Source organism: Muscardinus avellanarius, assembly GCF_963383645.1.
Source record: "Muscardinus avellanarius genome assembly, chromosome: 12".
In the NCBI taxonomy this organism is placed as follows: domain Eukaryota; kingdom Metazoa; phylum Chordata; class Mammalia; order Rodentia; family Gliridae; genus Muscardinus; species Muscardinus avellanarius.
In genome coordinates, this window is record NC_137798.1 from 71779065 (window position 1) to 71798462 (window position 19398).

The following is a 19398-nucleotide window of genomic DNA, read 5'->3' on the forward strand; positions in this document are numbered from 1 at the left end:
TAATTTTTCCAATCTACTAACAGATTTATAAAACATGAAGGCACTGATTTCCTGAAAGAAAATTATTAGTCATTGTCACAATTTTCATCATTCTTTCTTATTTCAACTTAGCTATAGGATCACCCTTACTGTTGAACAGCATCATGTTATAACACCATAATTTTATAGTACCTTAAAGCCTCCTTTTAATTAAAAATGGAAATAATTAGCTTTTTCTTATTCAAAATACATATACTATAGTCTAAAGAGAGAATTGTCAGCACTGAGTGAAGAAAATAGTTAAGTCTGAGTCTATCTAATCACTTTTTGTTAGATATGGGAAATATCTAATGTGTCTAGTAATCATCTTTAGCTGTTGTGGAAAATACCAACAGAAGGTCCCTGACTTACAATGGTTTGACTTACAACTTTTCAACTTTAGGTGGTGTAAAAGCATTACATATTCAGAAAAACTATAATTCAAATCTTGCACTTTTATTTTTTTCTGTGTTATGATAATATCTTGCCATGCTGGGCAGTCAGACCATCTGCAGCTCCCAGTTACTAAGCCATGATATTCAGTAAGCTAGGTATTACATGTATTTTTTACTTAATAATACTTTCAAGTTACAATGAGTTTATCAGGGATATAACCCCATCATAAGTGGAGGTGTATCTAGATTTAAATGTAAACTATAAAAAATATGCTAATATATCCTGATTTATGCATGGATCATTAAGTAATCAGTCTTATCTTGATTTTCCTGCTTCACCTATCTTCTCATTTGTTGCTCTTATAACAGTAGCACATCGAGAGCTGTTTATAGAAAGATAATGGAAAGACAGTTTGTATTTGTCAACTTTACATCACTATAACAAAATATCTGAGGTGATTAATTTATAAAGAGAAAAATTTTATGTTGCCTTATATGTTTGGAGATTCTTGCCCATGATCTCGCGGCCCTGTGCCGTTGAGCTTTGGGTGAGGTAGCACATCATGGTTTATACACTTAAGGAAGTCCAAACCATTCACCTCATGAGCCATCAAGCAACAAATAAGGAAGAGAAGGGGCCAGGGTCCCTTCATCCCCTTCAAAGACATGCTTCCAGTGACCTCACAACCTCCCAAAAGATCCCTCCTCCTAAAGGTCCACAGTACCTCCCAACAGTGCTGCTCTGGAGACTAAGCCTTTCATATATGAACTTTCAGGAAAAATTGAATAACCAAACCAGAGCAATTTGCCTCTGGCCCTCAAACATTCATTTTTATCTCACAATGTAATTAGTCCAGCACTAGGAGTCCCCAAATCTTTAATTATTCCAGCAATGTTCAAAAGTCCAAGTTCAAGATCTCCTCTAAAACTAAAGGCAAACTCAACTGTGAGCCCTCATAAAAACAAAATACATACTTCTAAGATACAATGACCAGACAGGTACAGGAAAAACATTTCTACTCCTAAAGGGAAAAATGGGAAAACAGTAAAGAGGATTCAGCCCAAATCAAGACTGAAACTTAATAGGACAAATATTAAATTCTAAAGCTCCGTATTCACCACCTATATACAGTACACTGTAGCAAGCTGTGGGCTAGTAAGGGTATAGGTAGCCCCTCCCCTGTGGCCTTGCTGGTTGCAGCCCACATGGTCATTGTCTTGGTCTGGCATACTTACCAATAAGCTTGCCCTGATGAACACAGTACCTTGTTGGTCACCCTGCCTTTCTTGGGCCTCCATCCCAGCTTCAGCTCAATTCTCACTACTTCACTACACATTGCTCCTTATAGGGACTCTAGTCCTGCAGCACACTACCTAGCCCTCCCAGGTTTTACATTTAAGTCTTGGTAGAAGCTGCCTGATTCCAGAACGCTTGCATTCCTCATGCCTACAAAGCCAGCATCATGTGAACAATGCCATCAGCAGGAGCCATACCTGGGACCACTTGAACCAAGGCTGCAGTGGTCTCTGGATGCCTTGTTGAGCACAAGTAAATAAATCTGGAGTCAATCACCTCAATTCTCTTTTTTGAAAAAAACGGTGCCTTGGAAAGTCTTTGTAACAAATTTACATTTCTATACCTTTGAACATGTGATGGGTGGGGTAGCCTTGCAGATTTCTGAGATGCTCTCCAGGCATCTTTCCTATTGTCCCAAGGCAAAGTATTTGGCTCCTTGTTACTGCTTCCAATCTAGTTAGCAACCATATCCTCCTTGGCCAAGTTGAGAATTTTTCAAATCTTTCTGTTTATCTCCTATTTGACCTTGAGCCTCACTGTGAATTTGGCTAAAACAGCCATTAAATGCTCATGCGTCCTTGAAATTTCCTCTGCCTGTTAAACTAGTTCATTGTGTTTAAGTCCAGCATCCCCAAAAGTATCAGGGCATAGACAAAATGCAACCAGATTCTTTGCCATGGAGTAAACAAATATGGCTTTTATTCCAATTTCTCTTTAAGTCTGCATTTCCATGTGAAACTTCACCCACATAGCCTTTACTATTCCCGTTTTGGTAGGCATTTTGGTCATTTGAACCCACTAAGCTCTATGTACAGCATTTTACGCTTTCTCTCTCCCACTTCTCCAAATTCTTTCAAACTCTCACAAAAGCCAATTCATTAAACTTTCAAATCATTACATATAGAGCAACAATTAATTTCACTTTTCAGTACCAATTTTCTGTGTTAGTCAGCTCTCTATAATAAATATCTCAGATAATTAATTTATAAAGAAAAAAAAAGTTTGTTGGCTCATGGCTTTGACAGAGATGGAGTGAGGGAAGGAAAGAAGGGGCTGGGATCCCACAGCCCCCTTTGAGGGAATGTCCCAGTAACCTAAGTACCTCCCACAATGCTCTTCTTTCTAAAGACCACAGAACCTCCTAACAGTGTCACCCTGGGTACCAAGCCTTTAACACATGGGCCTTTGGTAACATTCAATATCTAAACCAAAGCAACAGCATTCCCCATGTTTTCAGTTTTTAATCAGAAACTTCCATTTTTAACAGTTAACCATAGAAGTTACATTTAAGCATCAAATCTCAGTAGACCCAACTTCCTGAGGAGAACTTAAAGTCAATAACGCTGTGGTCCCTTCAGCCAAGAGGTTATACTTAATGCAATTTGAATAAAAATAGTTTTAATTGTTTTTGTTATGCAGATAGAAATAACACAAAAGAATTTCATAAGTAAAGAATTTCATGCATAGAATCATAAAATATTCAAACTGCAGTGACACTGGAGAAGATCTATATAAACACTCTAATTTTTCTGCAAGGAAACTTAGAACATAGAAAAGAAATAAGATTCAAGTATCAATGCTTAACATTTTTTTTTCTACCTGATAGTGCTCTTCTTCCAGCATTAAAATATTTTAAAGTAATCATTGCAGCTCTTACAAATTATGTTAAAAGACATAAAATTAGTGGATATTGGATGCCATATTTTAGCTCATCAGTTCCTGACTATACCTAAAAAAAAATATTTTTATACAGTTTCCAATCATCCTACATATTTTTTAGCATTCTTTTATCTGTGGATATATACATAGGATAGATATTGTTGTGCTTAAACTTTTTCTGATGTTTTTATTTTATTCCTCATTAAAGGAAATAAAGATTACAAAACTCACTAGAGTAGGGAATTGTCAGGAATTAACTATGTTATTTCAGAAATCAACTTTAGTGTAATTTTTTTTATTATTAAATGTAGAATATTCAAGTACTTCTGGGCATGGTGGTGCACACTTGTAATCCCAGTAATTGGGAGGCTGAGACAGGAGGCACAGGTTCCTGGCCAACCTCAACTACATAGTGAGGCCCTCTGCAACTCAGTGAGACCCTGTTTCAAAATAAAGAATAAAAAGTAGGGCTGGTGGTGTAGCTCGAAAATAGGATGCCCCTGGGTTTTATCCCCAGTACCACACACACGCACACAAAAAAATATTCAGGTATTTATGGCAATGTAAGGGCTGGGGATGTAGCTTAGTGGTAGAGCACTTGCCTAGTGTGTATAAGGCCCTGGGTTCAATCCCAGCACCAAAAAAAAGTCATTGTCAACGCAAACCAAGATATATGAATATAGACTTAAGTTCTAAAATAAAATTTAGTTCACACGCCCATTTTTTGATTGTGTTATTTGGTTTCTTAGCGCTGAATTTCTTGAGTTCTGAAATTCAAATGGCTAATAAATACGTGAAAAAATTCTCAACATCATTAGCAATCAGAAAGATGCAAATTAAAACTGCCCAGAGATTTCACCTAACTCCAACTAGAATGGCAATCATTCAAAACACAAACAACAACAAATGCTGGAGAGGATGTGGAAAAGTGGGAACCCTAAAACATTGTTGGTGGATTTGCAAATTAACTTTGGAAACCACTTTGGAAAACAGTATGGAGATCCTCAGAAACCACTTTGGAAAACAGTATGGAGGATCCTCAGAAGAATGGGAATGAACTTATCATTTGATTCAGCAATACCACTTCTGGGTATCTATCCAAAAGAAAGGAAACCAAACTGCCAAACTAATGCATGTGTATCACCAGCCAGGATGTCTATCAACAGATGAATGGATTACAAAACTGTGGGATAATGTATACAATGGAATTTTACTCAGCCATCGAGAAAAACACAATTACACCTTTAATAGGGGAATTTGGATCAGTGGTAGAAGTAGAGCACTTGCCTCGAATGTGTGAAGTTCTGGGCTAATTCTCCAGTACTGGGGGAAAAAGAAGAGGAGCCAGGCCTGGTGGTGCACACTTGTAATTCCTGTGTTTGGGAGGCGGAGACAGGAGGATCACGCAGGTTCATAAAATAGGTCTAGGAGTGTAACTCAGAGGTAGAAGTGTTTCCAGGAACCCCAATACCACCAAAGAAGAAGAAGAGGAGGAGGAGGAGGAGGAGGAGGAGGAGGAGGAGGAGGAGGAGGAGGAGGGAGGAAACAAAATAAGTCATGTACTCTATCCAGGCATGGTTTCACACACTTGTAATCCTAATACTTGGGAGGCTAAGACAGGAGGATTGCAGGTTCAAGAACAGCTCTGCAAGTAGTGAGACTCTCATCAACCTAGAAAGACCCAAGTAAAAATATAATAGGGCTGGGGGTATAGCTTAGAGAGTAGAATGCCTCTGAGTTCAATCCCCAGTGCCGAAAAGTAATAAATAAGTAGATAATTGAATTGTATACTCTAAGTCACATCTGATTAGAGATTCTATTCCTTTAAGGAAGGAGATGTAGAAATGGCCATTTCATTTTTCCTCCAGGAGAAAAATGCTGTCAGATGTATTTATTTTTCCCCTCATATGATTGTTTCTTCTTCATTTGTTCATCAGAACAGTTGTCACTTATAAATAATCAAACTCTTCATAGATATTTAACTTTTTTCTCAAATATTTCCACCAAGAATGATGAAAATATAATGAGGTTTGTGTTCAACCTTTGAGTTTGATCAAACTCAATTTTTAATGCAAAAGGATTTTTTTTTTTTTTTTTTTTTGGTAGTACTGGGGATTGAAACCAGGGGCACTCTAAGCTGCACCTCCAGCCCTATTTTTTTTTTTTATTATTCTTTATTTTGAAACAAGGTCTCAGTGAGTTGCAAAGGACCTCACTAAGTAGCTGAGGCTGGCATTGAACCACGGTCCTCCTGTCTCAGCCTCCCAAATGCTGGGATTACAAGTGTGCGCCACCACACCCAGCTGCAAAAGGATTTTTTTTTTATTTTTTATTGGTGCACTGTATTCATACATCATAGTGGGATACAAAGAAAACTTTTGTAGACATACATGCACACATCGCCAGTCAACCCCTACCCAATCCCCACCCCATTCCCTCCCCATCCCTCCTTCCCATGCTTGGCTTAGTGGTTGACATCTAGTATTATAGCAATTTATCCAAAATTAAAAATGATAATCTCACATAACAGTTTCATTTGTCTGATACCAAGCTTTTGATAACATAAAGATAACATTTCAATATATCTTTTTGCTTTCTTTCTTACCAGAGAATACTTTTTTCTTTTTTTTTTTTTAGGTGAAACTATCATATATTTATATATTTATTTTTCAGAAAAATAATCTATCCTAATATGGAATATGGATTCTAGATACCCAAAACGATCTCGAAAAAGAACAAAGTTAGGAGATGTATATTTTCTGATTTCAAACCATATAAAGCTACAATAATTGAAACAGTGTAGTACTGTTCTAAAGGCAGATATATAAACTATTGGAGCTAAATAAAAGCCTAGAGCTAAATTTTTCCATATATTGTCAAGTTATATTTGACAAGGTTTCCACGCACATTTGGTGGAGGAAATAATAATCTTTTAACTAAATAATGTTGAAAAATTAAAATTACATGAAAACATTTCAATATTTCTTTTTGCTTTCTTTCTTACCAGAGAATATTTTTTTCTATTTTTTAGGTGAAACTATCATATATTTATATATTTATTTTTCAGAAAAAAAATCTATCCTAATATGGAATATGGACTCTAGATACCCAAAACGATCTTGAAAAAGAACAAAGCTAGAAGATATATATTTTCTGATTTCAAACCATATAAAGCTACAATAATTCAAACAGTGTCAAAAGGATTTTTAATTAGACCTCATAAGTATGTTCATTGAGTATTTAGAAAACAGCATCATATATAAAAGCATAGTTCAGCTTGTTCAGCAAATATAACCATCTACTAAAACAGGTACTACATTAAGTCATGCATATACAGAGATGAATTAAAAATAAAACTGCTCCATTGATCGCATAGTCTAGTAGAGTAGAGACAAGTAAACAATATACTTGTGTGTTTTATTAGCTCTTTTGCAGGCTTGCCTTCCTCTCTCAATTCCTTGATTTAAGTTTTATTTAGAGGGTTTTTTCTTTGCCCTTTTTCACATCTAATACATTCAATTTACATGAATTCATTCATGCCAGTAGTTTCAGATACCTATAAAGTTATTTTGAAATATGTCACTGCCCAGCCTTGCCTGAGCTCCAAACTCATTTATGATATATGTTACATATCTGTTGCTAATAAATTTAGCATAAGAAATTCTAAACTTATTTTCTCTCTCTCTCTACAATATTTGTTTCTTCTGTATCCTCTTTAATCCATTTCATGTTCTCCATCCCCACTGCTACTATTTTAGCTGAGGTCTTTGTTATTAATTTACTGGATTATTGTAACATGCTCCCTCCAGTTAATATCATCCTAATCCATTCTCTAATTTGGTACCAAAGTAATCTGTTCAAATGGAATGGCAAAACTGTATTTAATACTTCCTTCATACTCCCTTCAGTAGTATGAAGATGACTGACATGTCACAGGAAGCCCTTAATAAACTAATATCTTCTAGTTTTTCAATTTCCTCTCTTACCTCATTATCATCATGTTTGCTTCTCCTCAAACCTGACTTGCTGTTTTTTACCTCTTATTCTTTCTTAAATGTTCTCTTTTTTCTTTTAAATTCTTTTCAAAATGTTTTCTTTTTCTCTTAAATTCTTTCTTATATCATTTTTTCTTTGAAACTTTTACTTCACTAGCTGACTACTACATATTCTTTATGATCAAGCTTACAGAGCTTCTCTTCTGTAAAGACTTTCCTCATGTCCACTTCTACCTTTTTTTCTAACTGGTTTAACTACTTTTGCTTTATATCTGCATGCTTTATGATAGAACTGTTATATTGTTCACTATCAGTCATGGGTGCTTTGATAAATAACATGGGCATAGAAAGACAGAACATTCTAAGTGTAAGTCACTATAAATTGAAATGTTATATTTACCAAGTACATTTGCATTTTAATGAGCAAATCTTCAGAGTTCATTTTTATTTCAGCTAGATGCACCTCTAAAGTATTTAATTTTATCTGTTAATCTCTTAGTAGGAAAAGTATTTTGAGGGGATTGAAAGGCCTTCACAGTTTATCTGAAATCTCAAATATTTTTGGTCTCTGCAAATACTCTGGAACTTACATATTACAGAATCGCTTAAAGTAAAGCATATCCTTTGTAAGGAAAATTCAGAACCATTGAATCTGTGAACCAACTTGAAGTTGTGACATCTCTAAAATGAGTTCTTTTGTATAACTGAGTAAATTGTATAATAAGACCAGAAGACTAAAGATATATCATGTATATCATGTGCAGAAATACTGGAAGTGATTGCTGGGAGATCATAGACATAAGCTAGCTCTGGGGAAGAACTTCAGAACATAGCACACAAAATACTTACAACATATTAAAAGAAGGTAACTTGGAGATCAAGTAGCATTTTTTACTTTAAAGGTGAGGAAAACACCGGGCATGGTAACACACACCTATAATTTCAGTTCTTGGGAAGCTGAGAATTGTAGGTTCAAAGCCAGCTTCAACAATTTAACAAGACTCTATTTCCAAAGAAAATAGGGGCCAAGCTTGGTGGCATGTACCTGTAATCCTAGTACTGGTAGGCTGAGACAGGAAGATCACATGTTTGAAGACAGCCTCAACAACATTACCAAGACTTTCAGCAACCTAGCAAGACCCTGTTCCAAAATAAAAATTACAAAAGGGCTAGGAGTATAGCTTGGAAGTAGAATGTCCCTCGGTTCAATCCCAATACCACAGTAGTAGTAGTAGTAATAATAATAATAATAATAATAATAATAATGGAGGAGGAGGAGGAAGAGGAGGAGGAGGAGGAAAGAAGAAATATATGTCAGAAATAGAATGCTCCTGGTTTCAATCCCCAGCTATACACACATACATACACCCGCCCACCCACCCAGAACCACAGAGTTACTTTGGGATGGAACCCAGGGGCTTTCTACCTCCAGGCTATACTCCCAGACCTATTTTATATTTTATTTAGAAACAGGGTCTCACTAGGTTGCTGAGAACCTCACTAAGTAGTTGAGACTGGCTTCAAACCTGCACAATCCTGTTTCAGCCTCCCAAGTACTGGGATTACAAGCATGCATCACCACACCTGGAGTATGATAATGTTTTTAAAGGGAAGAAATTGGTTATGACTGAAACAACTAGAACTCAGAATTCTTAACTCCCATTCTGATATCCACTTAAACATAGTACACTGCATCACAAATCAATCTGAAAATTATTCTTTTAAAGCAAGTGCCTAGGTGTGTATACACATGTATGCAATCTGTTTTCTGTTTGGTTGATTGGTTTTTAGTCCATTGTAGCTATGGATAGATTTTTTTTGTCTTTGCTCTTTCCTTTAGCATATCAATTATGTTTAGCTCCTATTTACAAGCAAGACTTTTAAGGAGCAAGTCCTCTATTGATTAAAAAAATAGCTTTCTTTGGTTTCTTGGAAAGGGCACACCTTGCATAAAAAATAGATGATAATATTTGTAAGACTACCCTTTATGATTCATCTTTTTTACTGGCAAAATGCATAACATGAATAAATTACAACTTCATACTTGGTATGATACCAGTTTCTGTAAGGCAAGTTAAAATACTCTGGCATCATTACCTGAAATTCCCTTTTACAGTTAACAGTGAAAAACTGTGAGCTTTTGCTAGAAAGGAGTATGCTGTCTTGTTAACATTATCTTTACACTACAAGTGCTAAGCTTTCTTGTTTAAGATTACATAAGCACTTAGTGAAACCCTATTTCAAAATAAAATATAAAATAGAGCTGGGGTGTAGCTCAGAGGTAGAATGCCCCTGAGTACATACTGAGTATTTATATATACATATATACTGGGTGTGTGTGTGTGTGTGTGTGTGTGTGTGCGCGCGCGCGCACGCGCGTGCATATATACTAGATACACACACACACACACACACACACATACTGGGGATTCAACTCATGTTCAGTATGTCATCATGTAATGTATATGTATGCACACACATACATATATATATATTTTTATAGTATCTCTGACCTGAGTTCTTTGATTTTCCACAAAAAGGTTTAGCTGTTCTTGCCAAGGAACCTTTAAGCTTTGATGTTGACATTCATTTTGAATCAGTGGAGCATTTCTTTTAAAATACTAGCCACCGCACATATTGCTGCCTCTGACTTATAGATAGTTAGCTGCCTGAAGATGGACACTTTTCAAACAGGAAATCCTCACCAAGGCGATGCCCAAGGCATGCTAGGCATTCATCACCTCCTCATGATTGCTCAAGGGCTATCAGAGAGTGGGAAAGAGGGAAACGAGGTATACTGGAAGGGCTTTGCAGCAGACAAGCCCGACCTTACTCTACCTTTTACTAGCTAAGCAACCTTGACAAATTATCTAACCTTTCCACATCCTCTCTCTCTCCTGTGTAAAATTAAAACAATGTCCACTCACTCTAAGCCTATCGTGAGACACTGTAAAGGATATATGGTAATGAACAATCTAGCTTTCACTAAGCTGATATATTTATATGGGATTAGGTAATTTATTCCCTTCCATTTTCCTCACATGGGGATTCTAAGGTCAGAGCTCTACAATAAGGACTTGTTAATTAGGGAGTCAAAGCTAGAAATCTTTGGCTCAATTTTATTTGTTAATTTACATTAATAGTCTCTGGATACTGTATGTATTTGATGTAGTCAAATTTACATTCCACCCACCCAGATCATTCAGGCATGTGCTCTCTGTCTCATTAGAATATTAAACAAGTTTTTCTTGTCTCTAGTTGAGCTTTATAAAATTGAAGCAAAGAATTGGGATAGTTATTCTAATCTTTCAAGTAAAAGAATATATTTTTATTATCCAAACTATTGTCTCCAGTCTCTACTTTCAGTCTAGTAAGATCATCATTTCAGTGACCCTGTCTACTTACAAATATTTCCTGGATATATTGGTCTGTACTGGCATTTACTATCAGTTTTTTATTTTTTCATAAATATGCCCACTTGAACTCATTAATAATTTCCTTCAGTTATTTTTTTTTTTGGTACTGGGGATGGAATCCAGAAGCATTCTACCTCCAAGTTATATCCTAACTCTATTTTTATTTTATATTTTGAAACAGGGCCTCACTAAGTTGCAGAGGGCCTTGCTAAGTTGCCAAGGCTGCCTTCAAATCTCTGATCCTCCTCGCTCAGCCTCCTGAGTACTGAAATTGCAAGCATGCACCATTACACTTGGCTCCCTTCAGGTATTCTATCTGTTTAGTTCATAAACCTCATCACATTTCTAAAATATGTATATTTCATTATATTTTCTATTTCTGCATCTTAATACATCATTACCTTGATACATCTCTATATTATTCAAATATGAACACTATATTGAATGTCTTTATACATTAGCTCCCCTTATTTTTGAGGGATATGTCCCAAGACCTCCAGTAACTGAAGCCTAAAATTGCTGATGGTAATAAACCCTATACTATGTGTTTTTATATAGGCCCTTGAGTATTGCTACATACTGCTAAAGGTAATTGGTCTCTCATATTTCATACCCTTGTGCTTCCTTTGCCTTACTGCTTTTGTGCTTTGGGAAAATTATCAGGCAAAACAGGTTTTACTTAAATATAATCACTACACTATCTTGACAGTCAACCTGATCAACAAGATACCTGCTAAGTGACTAGTGAGCAGGTAATGCATTACCTACGAATACACTGAAAACAGAGAAGAGACGTGTCCCATATGAAACAGAGTGGGACCACACAGGAATTCTTCTTGCTACTCAGAACTGTGTGTAATTTTAAATTTCTGAAATGTTTATTCTAGATTTTTTTTCCTTAATATTTTTAGCCCACAGCTGACTGCAGGAACTGAAACAGTGGAAAGAAAAATTGCAGATAGGAGTGTATATGTACGTGAATTTTGGGGGGGGGTGGTACTGGGGTTCCTGGAAACCCTTCTACCTCTGGGGTACACTCCCAGACCTATTTTTATATTTTTATGTGGAAACAGGGTCTCTTAAGCCAGCAAGGCTGGCTTCGAACCTGCATGATCCTCCTGTCTCAGCCTCCCAAGCGCGGGGATTACAAGCATCCGCCATCACGCCTGGCTGTATGTGACTTATATGCATGTGCGTATGTATAATCACACTTACAATTGTGATGTTCTTCATATCCAAAAAATTATATTATCAATCAGCTGTCTGTATATATTTTTACATACTTTTTTCTCTTGCTACATGTGTGCGTTGGTCAATGTAGTCATTAATCCCTTTGTGCAGAGATGTTATTTTTTATAGTTACATAATTAAGTAAAATTAAGTTGTTCACATAGAAATAAAGCTTATATCTTGGGTCTAATTACCCTATGTCACAACCATATGTAATATGTATACCATTACATACTTTTGTGTATATTATGTATCCTCTTTTTTAAAAATAAAGCATATTATAAATATGTCTACATTAATTTTGATAGATATAACTCATATTTAATCAAAAAAGTAAGGGAGAATTAGTTTTTCAGTGCCATTTTAAAGTTACACAGCATTTAAAGTCACATATATGCTTTAATTGAATGTATCTGTTTAAAACAAGATACAGTGTTTAAATATGATTCTTAATTTCTTTATTTTTGGGTACCTTATTAGGATTTCACATTATCAACATACATATTTTATTTAATATAGTTTACTTAGCAATCTGCTTATTCAGTGTTTATTTTTAAGTGCCATAATCTGTACTAATAGTATTAAAGTTCAGAACGTAGACAGTGGACAAAAATTATTGCAATAAAAATGTAAAAGAATAGAAATTATTTACAAAGTAACAGCACCAAAATCTCCTACATCTTTGTTGTTGTTGTTGTTGTTGTTGTTGTCAAATAAATTTTTATTGGTGCATTGTAGTCATACATCTTATTGGGATAAAAAACTTGTGGAGATATACACGCACACATCACCGACCCAATCCCTACCCAATCCCTAACCCTTCCCTCCCCCTCTCTCCTTCCCATGCTTGGTTTCCTGATTAACTTTGATTTGTTTGTTTGTTTTTCTTCCATATATGGTCAAGTTATTTTTGACAAGGTTTCCAAGAACATTTGGTGAAGGAAATAATAATCTTTTCACTAAATATTGTTGAAAAATAATAACTACATGAAAAAGAATAAAATTGGGCCCTTACCTAACAACATATACAAATATTAACTCAAAATAGATAAAAGACCTAAATGTAAATTTTAAGACTATAAATTTTAGAAGAAAACCTGGTCATAAAACTTCACAATATTGAAATTGGCAGTGATTTCTTGGATGTGATTTCAAAGGCACAGGCAACAAAAGAATAAACAAACTTCATAAAAAATAGAAAAATATTGTACATCCAAAGACAATGTAAACAGAATTAAAAGTTACTGATAGAATGGGATAAAATATTTCCAAATGCTATATCTGAAGATATATTAATATTCCTAAATGAAATCCTAAAAATTAGCAACAATAAAAGCAAACAATACAATTTAGGAATAGGTAAAAGACTAAAATAGATAATGAATCTCCAAAGCTTTTTATATGACCAGTAAACACATGAATATCCCTCATCATTATCATAATATAACTAATAATTAAGAATACAAATAAAAACTGTAGTGAAATACTACTTCACATTTGTTAGGATGGCTACTTAACATGAATTACCTTGCTCCAGCCCTTTACCTTAAGTTTGTTACTATCTTTACTTGTAAAGTGTGTTTCTTGTAAGCAGCAGATGGATGGATTCTGGTTTTTAATCCATTTTGCCATTTTATGTTTTTTTATTGGAGAATTGAGGCCATTTACATTCAGTGTGATTATTGAGAGATAACTTTTAATTCCTAACATGTTACAATTTTATTTCTATTTGAAACACTATTTATTCTTCTTTGCTTAGTTGTCTGCTGGATGGAAAATCTTGTTTCTCTGGTTCTGGTGTGTGTTACCTATTTCTTCTTTGTAGTTAATCTCTTTGAGTATTTCCTCTAGCACTGGTTTTGAAGACATAAATTTCTTCAGTTTCTGTTTGTCATGGAAGCTTCTTATTTCCCCATCTAATTTGATAGATAGTTTTGCTGGGTGGAAAGTTTTGGCTGGAAGTTGTTTTCTTTCAGAGTTTGGAATATGTTACTCCGAGCCCTTCTGGCTTTCATGACTTGGTTTGAAAAGTCTGGAGTGATTCTAATTGGTTTGCCTCTGAATGTCACTTGGCCTTTTGTTTTTGTTGCCATTAAGATTCTCTGCTTGGCTTCCACATTGGTCATTTTGACAATTATGTGACGTGGGAAACCTTTTCTCTGATCCTGTCTAAAGGGAGTTCTGTAAGTTTCCTGGACCTGTGTATCAACCTCTTGCTCTATGTTTGGAAAATTTTCTGCTATTATTTCTTTGAAGAGATTATTGATTCCTTTGGTTTCACCTTCTTTTCCCTCCTCTATTCCGATTATCCTTAGGTTAGCTCTCTTAAAATGGGCCCATATTTCTTCAATGTCAGATTCCTGCTGTCTGATTTTTTTTTCTAAGTTATAAATTATGCATTCGTTTTTGGAGTGATCATCTTCTAGGAGCAAGATTCTATTCTCCATGTGGTCTAATCAATTTTTTGTACTTTGAATTGGGGCCTTTACCTCAATGATTGAATCCTTTATGTTTTTTAGACTCTCTCTAAATTCTTTTCAGAAGTCCTGTATTATTTTTACAGTTATATTCCTGATTTGATCTTCTGGAGATCTCTGATTTTCTCTGTTATCAGGTTCTGATATTATGGGGTTGTGGGTGTTCATTGCTCTATTGTTTTTCCTCATTCCCATGATTTCAGAAGTTTGTGCCTTTTCTGGGTTCTTCCCCAAGTCACCACAACTTCACTTAGGGTGCTCTGGATCTCGAGTTTGTGGCAATCTCAGCCACCACTACTCCTTTACTGGGTCGTATCATAAAGTCTCAGACCCAGTAAGTTAATCGAGGCTGCGCAAGACCGTGGGGGTGCCCTGTTGGGTGTTTTCCCATGGGGAGCTGTGACTAGGATGTGGTATCTTTGCCACCACTACTCCTTCACTGGGTTGGACTGCAAAATCTCAGACTCGGGGAGATTATCAAAGCTGCGCAAGTCCCTGGAGGTGCAGTGCTGGAATTTCTCCTATAGGAACTGCAATTTCACTTATGGTTATTGTGCACGCTGATCTGGATCTGTCGCGGGCGTGGTGAACTCGCTGCCACTGCTGGCAATATGGCACTGCTGCCACACCCTCGGCTGTGAGGCTGGCGTATTTCTTTTCTGGTTTTGAGCTCTGTTCTGAGTCCCTGGAAGGCGTTATGAGCTTGACCACTGGGAGATTTAGATGTTCTTTGTGCTGAAAGAATTGCTGAATTACACCCGACTGATCTGCAGCTTCTCACTTCAGCTCCTTGTTTACCTTTCCTCTCTGGAGCCTGGTGATGTGAGGCATGATGGCGCTGGTACAGCTCTGCAATGCTGGTTGGTTTCTTTTCTGGTCTCTGGCTGTTGTTCTGGTCTTCTTTTCCTCTGTCCCTTGTGTTTACATTTTTTATTTCTCTGCTGATAGTGTTTTCTGGCTATGCAAGGCACTGAATTTGTGGCAATAGAGATTGAGTGTTAGCAGGACTAGTAAACGCTGCTTTTCTCAGTTGCCATCTTCCCGGAAGTTCTACTATTTTTACTGATGCAATGTAGTCATACATCTAAATGGGTACAAGATGGTAGAGGCATACATGCACACATCACTCCATTCTCCCCCAAATCTCCTGTTCTTGCAATAGTGAAGATTCCAAGATAAGTCAGCCTCCCTCCCTCCCTCTCTCTCTTTCTCCCTTTCATTCTCTTTTTCCTAATATTCACAATAATATCCCAACATAAGAACAATTAGTGCTGAAAAGCTAGAAATTATTTTTTTAATACTGAACTATGTGGTTCAAAATCACAGAAATTAAACTAAAAATATTTTCTCCCTGTGGAGCATGTGACAATTTATAGGACATTGAATGAAAGGTTACCAGTAAAGATGGATTTAACTTGTTTATCTTAGCCAGGCACAGTGGCACACACCTGTAATCTCAGTGCTTTGGAGGGTGAAATAGAAAGATTTCAAGTTTGATACCAGCCTTGGCAACTTACTGAGACCCTGTTTCAAAATAAAAAGTAAAAGGGTCTGGGAATGTCACTTAGTGATAAAATACCCCTGGGTTTAATCCCGTTACCACAAATGTTTTTAAAATTGTTTAAACCAGAAAATGAACATTTTGAGATTTTGTTTGCACCAATTGTATTAGAATATACTTGAGAATGCTCACCAGTTTAAATGATTTAGTGTCTGATACATAATCACTGAGCTTTCTTTCACTTTTTTTGTGTGTGTATTTGGGGGCACTGGGGATTGACCCCAGGGGCATTCTACCTCTGAACTACACCCCCAGTCCTATTTTTTATTCTTTATTTTGAAACAGAGTCTCACTAAGTTGCGGAGGGCCTCACTAAGTAGCTGAGGCTGGCCACTAACCTGAGATTCTACTGTCTCAGCCTCACAAGTACTGGGATTACAAGCATGAGCCACTAAGCACAACTGAGCTTTTTTAAAAGTTTGTTATATTCACTTAAAGTCTTTTTAATGATGTAGAGACTCAGATATGTATAGGTTTCAACTTTCTTAGATCTTTTAATCCTTGAATGTAGTTGATATTGTTTCTACCAATGGTCATTTGGCTAGATAAGAACATATGCCAGGATTGCTTTTTTTAACTATTTCGGTGAGCATAATGAATAGTTGTTAAGTGAAAAAGATCTTTCTGTAGTCTCTCCACATATTTATTGCATAGAAAAGCTCTCAAATGATGATTTTTAAAGACTGCACTATCAATGCTTTAACAGTGACAGCAATGAACTTTAATAGCAGATGGTCTTATATCCATATTTTATAGTAGGAAATCTTAGATAGACTTTTAGCACTGGTGTGTACCATACTCCTTCTGTAGTCGTGATTCATAGAAGTGAGAGTAACGTGGTTAGCCAAAGAAAGGACAAGGAATCAGTTTTATGAATCAAAGAAGTTATAGCTTACCTTGATTTTCTCTAAAGCCTTCTTAGAGCTAACTACACAGGAAACTTTACAAATGTGGAATCATTTTGATATGTGACTGAGAAATTAGGAGCTTTTTCAAAAAAAGTCTTATACTTAAAAGCCACTCAGAGCCAGGAGTGGTGGCACATGTCAGTAATCCTAGGACTTGGGAGACTGAGACAGGAGGATCACAGGTTTAAGTACAGCCTCAGTAACTTAGAGAAACATTCTCTGTAACTTAGCAGGGCCCTCTTTCAAAAACAAAAATCGAAAAGGGCTGGAGTTTAGCTCAGAGAAAGAATGATTCTGGGTACAGTCTCCAGCACCAAAATGAAAAATTTTAATAAGAATAAAAGAAAAGCCACTCAGTTTTCCTAACATCTTCACTTAGCAAGAAAACAGTATTATCTCAACCAGAATACATATCCAGCCAAACTAAAATATTTAATTTTTAACCTCAGAGAATACACTTGAGTTCAACACTCACTATTCACTTCAGAACCCATCTTGATATGCCTCATGTGTAAGTCAGACATTGTCAGACATTTGAATCTGTAAGGGCACTTTAAAAATACGTGTGGGGGGGGCGGTACTGGGATTTAACCAAGGGGCATTCTTTCTCTGAAGTACACCCTAGTCCTACTTTTATTTTTTATTTTGAAACAGAATCTCACTAAGTTGCAGAGGGCCTCACAAAGTAGCTGAGGCTGGCCTCAAACTTGCAATCCTCCTATCTTAGCCTTCAAAGTACTGGGATGCCAAGCATGTGGCACCACACTCAGCTGAAAATACTTTTTTTTTTTTAATGGTACTGGGAATGGAACCCTTCTACCTCCAGGTTACACTCCCAGACCTATTTTTATATATTTTTAATTTGGAAAACAGGGTCTCTTAAGCCAGCGAGGCTGGCTTCGAACCTGGGCGATCCTCCTGTCTCTGCCTCCCAAGCGTGGGCATCGTGGCATACATTTGTAATCTCAGTAACTGGGAGACTGAGACAGGAGGATCATGGGTTCGCAGACTCATTTTGTGAGGCTTTCCCAACTTAGTGAAACCCTGTTTCAAAATAAAGAATAAAAAATAGGGCTAAGGGTATTGCTTGGAGGTAGGCTGTCCCTGGGTTCAATCCCCAGTACCTCAAAAATAAATTAATTAATTAATTAATAAACAAAAACACTAGCAGTCGGGCTAGTAGGGAACTTGTTAATCACTGTTATCATGTGGGAAGCTTTTACGTGTGTCCTGTTTACAACCTAAAAGAAACTATCCCTTTTTTTGCTGCGCCACTCTGCCCCTGTCTTCTTGCACAGTGAATGAGCCTACTACACAAGCAGCCTATCTGCTGATCTTTTCTATAACGTCCTTCTCATCTGTCTCTTGAGCTCACTTCGTTGTATATGTGGCCCAGGGTCCCTAGTAATACATAGCCCTACTTTTAAGGTTTCTGATATTCTACACAAACTAGAAATATGCATATTTATTGTATGATCTTTTTTCTCATCAAATTGAAGACATCATTTTATAAAACTTAGGGACTATATTGTGTGGCAGGAAGAACTGAATAGACATCTCCTCAGACTGAAAGCAGGCCATACCTTATTGGCACAGAGCAAATAAGCCTTCAGCAAAATGCTCAGTGCAGTCTGTGAAGGGCTGCAAATTCCACCACCAAATGTTCCTGAGCAAATATATTAGTTATACTAATTACATACTGGAGAAACTGGGGTTTTTTGCTTGTTATAAATGGGGTAACTAGGGAAAAAAATTTTTGCTATTTTCCTGAAATAGTATCTTTTAGTATGTCCTTTGCTCGCCACCGCTTCAGCTATTCATTGTTTTTCTATCAAATGTTAAACTTAAAGCAGTCATCATATCCAAGGGAAAAGTTACTGTCACCTTGCAATATGTTTTGAAATAAGGAAATATAAGTCCTCCAATTTTATTCTTTTTTAAAATTGTCTTAGCTATCCAGATATCCATGAAATATGAAATTCCATATGAATTTTAGGATCAATTTTTCTAATTTTGTAAAGAAAAAATGCCATTGGGCTTTTGATAAGGACTGCGTTGAATAGACAGATTGTTTTGGGTAGTGTGGATATTAACAATATGAAGCCTTCCAGTCCATGAGCATAAATGTTTTTTTATTTATTTATATTTTCTTAAGTTTCTTTGAGCAATGTTTTGTGATTTCAGTAATAACTCATTCCTTCTGAAGGCTATTTAGTATTTCATTGTATGGATATGCCTCAATTTGTTTCAAAGTTGTTGAACATTGGGTTGTTTCTGTCTTTCGGCTATTATGAATAATGCTGCTATAAACCCTTATATACAAGTTTTTATATGGATATGTTTTCACTTATCACCACCATCCATCTCACTAGATATAAAAAAAATATTTTAAGATGTGGCTTTTCTTTTAAAGAAAATCAGCCTTTGGCTGCCATCTTCCAG

General features: G+C 36.2%; 1 protein-coding gene across 9 annotated transcripts in view; it reads left to right on the forward strand.

Annotated features, from left to right (window-relative positions):
• Positions 1-19398, forward strand: part of GPHN (gephyrin) — a gene marked incomplete at both ends in the record, with an annotated part of 546660 nt that overhangs the window by 431419 nt on the left and 95843 nt on the right. The window lies entirely within an intron of this gene.